Source organism: Trachymyrmex cornetzi, unplaced genomic scaffold, assembly GCF_001594075.2.
Source record: "Trachymyrmex cornetzi isolate Tcor2-1 unplaced genomic scaffold, Tcor1.1 scaffold922, whole genome shotgun sequence".
NCBI classification, from domain to species: domain Eukaryota; kingdom Metazoa; phylum Arthropoda; class Insecta; order Hymenoptera; family Formicidae; genus Trachymyrmex; species Trachymyrmex cornetzi.
The window spans coordinates 126645-131270 of NW_017300270.1; positions in this window are offsets into that span (position 1 = coordinate 126645).

Sequence of the window (4626 nt, forward strand, 5' to 3'; positions counted from 1 at the left end):
TTACGCGGTTACGCGATACGCGGTAAATACACCTTATGGGATTCCAGCCTTAGAGTCCTAGATTTATCAGAGAGGCTCAACCGGTGTTATGCATTTTGATTCGCTGTTGCAATCTAACCAATTGCGTGACTTGGCAGCCATTTATAGTACTAGTGACATATTTCTATTTCATTTTATCCTATACATTCTCTCACATTATCCTACACGTCTTATCTTGTTTGACATCTCTGCTACACGACACGCTTAATCGGATTTAATAACATCCGTAGTTATGAAATTGGCCAATCATAGCTTTTCGTAGGGAGAATGGAATGATTGTGATTGGCCAGTTTCATAACTACGGTTGTTATTAAACTCGATTAAGGGTGCCGTGTAAATGTAGTCATTGACCTCTGCTACACGGCACGCTTAATCGGGTTTAATAACATCCGTAGTTATGAAATTAGCCAATCATAGCTTTTCGTCGGGAGAATGGAATGATTGTGATTGGCCAGTTTCATAACTACAGTTGTTATTAAACTCGATTAAGGGTGCCGTGTAAATGTAGTCATAGTTTAGCTGGTTGCGCCTCTCTGATAAATCTAGGACTCTAGAGTATGTTGGAGCTAGAGTTCTAGATTTATCAGAGAGGCGCAATTGGTTTAAGTCAGTATGACAATGGTGCTAATGCTGGATTCACATTGGATCCGATTTGCGTCGTACGACGCTCTGTAACCAATCAGAAAACAGGATTCTGATGGATTTTGCTTCGTATCATCGGAATTCTGTTTTCTGATTGGTTGAAGAGCGTCGTACGACGCAAATCGGATGCAGTGTGAATCCAGCATAAGGAGAATACTAAACATGGCCGACATGCTATGAAACTGCCTTTAAACTATGTCAAACAAGATAAGACGTGTAAGATAATGTGAGATAGAATGTATAGGATAAAATGAAATAGAAATATGTCACTAGTAATATAAATGGTTGCCAAGTCACGCAATTGGTTAGATTGCAACAGCGAATCAGAATGCATAACACCGGTTGCGCCTCTCTGATAAATCTAGGACTCTAGTTGGAGCATGCGACGCGAACAAACCTATAGAGAATGGACTGCGCGATCCGTGTGTCAAAATGGTCGATAGGGATGAGAGAGAGGGACAGTAGCAGACATCCATTTCTATCTCCTTCCATTCAATGGTGTAATGGAAGAGAAAATGTGAGAGAGATTGGCCGTCTCCCACGGTCCCTCTCTCTCATTTTTGTCGACAATATTTGATACATTACTTAAGGGGATGCTGGAGTGTCCTGTTTTACCATCAATTTTTAAAGACTCTTTTCTCTTAATTGTGTTTATGGATTAAAAAGTCCTTCTCCACAATTAAAGTATCGACAACAACACAGGCTGCCAGCTACAATGTAATGCGAAAAATGAAAGAAAATTAAAAATTGTAGTTTTGTCACCGGCTCCTGCAGTCAACTCGTCACAATATGTGCTGCATATAAGAGTTTTAGATTTTACCCGGTTAAAATAAGTAGCCAGCAGCCTGCAGAAAACCTTGAAGAACAATCCTATGCTTTTAGAAACGATGTAGGGGCTTTGGTATAAGAGAAAAGAGTCGCCAAAAATTTCGTTCGTATACTACGAATAAAATTGACGTGAAGCCATGAAACCGAGCAGTATTTTAGTTGATCTCTTTTTAAGAGATGGCGTTGCAATATGTCAGATAAGGACAGATGAATGCGTTTGAGCGAGATACAACGATATAGATAAGTATAAGAAATGAATGAAAGATGTCACTATTATCGAATTTGGAATGTAAAAAAGTCTGTACTATCGACTTTGATTAACTTCGACCGTCACTCCAGCATCCCCTTAAGCCGGGAGCACATAGAAAAACGTAAGGCCATAAGACGTAACCAGTAAGGAAATCGTAAGGCGTCGTCTACAATACACGGAGTAAAAAATGGGAGTAAAAAATTGACCAATCATAGTCGAATGTGAGAAGAATAATCGACTGTAATTGGTTAATTTCTTACTCTTACTTCTTATTCCGTGTATTGTAGACGACGCCTAACATTGGATTCGCTACTGGCATTACGGTCTCTACTGTGATTGGCCAATTCACTTACTGCTTGCGTGCTACGGTCTTACGTTCTTGTATGTGTCGTGGGCTTCATAGGCTTTAAGGCCGCAACACAAACTTTTGCATAACGCATAACGCATAGTGCATAAGCGAATCAACTAATCAGAATCTTCCCTTTCCTCCCATTTCATGGAAAAAAAGAATTTCGATTGGTTGATTCCTTTGTGCACTATGCATTATGCGTAATGCAAGAGTGTGTGCTGCAGCCTTTAGATACAGATCGCGCAGTCCATTCTCTATGGCTGAGTTTCCACTGAGCGCGTCACGCGTCGCGTCGTCAAAGGAGAGAAAGAGATAAGATTATATAAATACACAACCTCTCTCTTTCTCTCCTTCGACGACGCGACGTGTGACGTGTTCGGTGAAAACTCAGCCTTAAGCCTGCGGCACACGATGCTTGTTTTCCTGCTGGATTGCTAGCTGGATTAGAATCTTACCATCGTATTGGCTGTGATACTGGGCATTAACAGCATCGCAGCCAATACGGTGGCATGATTCTAATTCAGCTAGCAATCTAGCAGGAAAATAAGCATCGTGTACCGCTGGCTTTAGGGTGCCGTCACATGCGGCGTAACTTGCGTAAGCGTAACTTCTTGCGCCGACCAATCATATCATTTCACTTGAACATCAATTTCTGTCTAGTCACTTTATGCTTTTTACGCTATTTTGTTGTTACGCCGAAACATGATAGAACCATCATGCGTCGAATCTAATTTCTGGCTTATTTTAGCTTATTCTGTCTGAAAAAATGCACAAGGGTTTCGATTTTACAACAGTACAATTATAGACCTCATTTTGCCTCTGTGACAGATTTCCTAACCTCAATAGTCATCAACTTTAACGCTTAATATCTCAGATCACAAGGCAGAACGACGTTTTTTTTTGCCAGATTCTTTCGTTTCATGCAAAAACGCGTCAAATAAGCCTAAGAATGGTCTCACAAAATTTTTCGATTTTAATAATTTATTCGATCATCCGCTCATATATACGCGATGGAAAGGTACCGGTTCTCCATGAGGCGTACTTTTCGAGATGCGTAGGTTACGGAAACCAATCGTAAATTCATTTAGCATTTCTGTGATAGCGTTTTCGGTCCGGCCAGGTTTGCACCAACCTGGGTTGGATTAATTGCCTTTTGTGTTCTCCTATTGGTAGAGCGAATGACGTCAACCAATAGGAAAGATTAATCCAACCCAAGTTGGTGCAAACCCGATCGGGCCGAAAACGCTATTAGAGTGTACAACAGAAATTCTAATCAGCAATTGGTTGCATTAGTTCTGCATTTCTCTAATCTTCCGCGAAATACGCTCAATGTGAATGCGGGCTTTCAGAATGGCGTATTCTAGTAAATAAAAAATAACGTATTCTAGTAAATTACTAGAATACGCAGGTTACGCTTACGCAGGTTGAGGTTACGCCGCATGTGACGGCACCTTTAAGGTACAATTTCATACAACGAAGCTTCGTTGGCGAAGATCACCCACTCCGCCGACAACGAAACCAGCGTTCAACGCTCTTCGCTGAAACCCCGTAACCTTTTCATAAGGTGATCCCGATTGATCACGGCTCGATTGGACACCACCAATCACAGCGACCGATGCCTAGGAGCTTTGTAGTCCCAATCGCTGTGAGTGGCTCGTGTCCAATTGAGCCGTGTCCAACTGGGTGCCACCCCTTTTCATGGGCGAAGCTTCGCCAGCGATGTTCCACTACTGCGCTGCAAATAAAAAGAGCGTCCTGGAAAAACTAACTTCAAACTAACTTCAAATATAAAGTGAAATATTTTCAACTGTTTGGTAAATATAACGAAACATTATTTTTATCTTTATTAATATTTAGTATTACCAAACGATTAACTGTTTGGAACTATTTACTACATATTTAATTATTCAATATTATAAATTATATAATATAGTATATTATATTACATATAATATATTATATTGGGTATGGGAATAAGTTTCCGCTCTTTTTAAATGAAAAAGATGTATTTATTTAAACAAAACAATACAAAGTAAGTTCATTCAAAGTATGCTCCATCAGAAGCGACAACTTTCCCCGATCTTTCAAGTAATAAACAGATTCTTCGAAGGAAGAAATCTAGTTCTTTTGAAGCGATCCATTTATCAAGCCATTTTTTGATATTTTCGTAAGAATTGATTCGCTCTCCAGAAAGGGCCGACAGCATGGACCGGAACAAATGGAAATCTGAAGGACTAATGTCCGGTGAATACGGCGGGTGGGGCGGAATTTCCTACTTCACTCCTTCCAAGTATTTCTTGATCGGTTTTGCAACGTATGACATAGCGTTGTCTTTCAAATACATGTATTGTCGTTTTATCAATCACACAAGCAGTGCTACTAACGACATCTCTCTAATGGGCGGAAACTTATTCCCATACCTAATATTATCAATACTAGAAATTTAAAAATGCCTATTACGGTCGAAGTTGGATCTTCGTTGCTTTTTTCAATAATTCAATCTTGAATTACTAATATA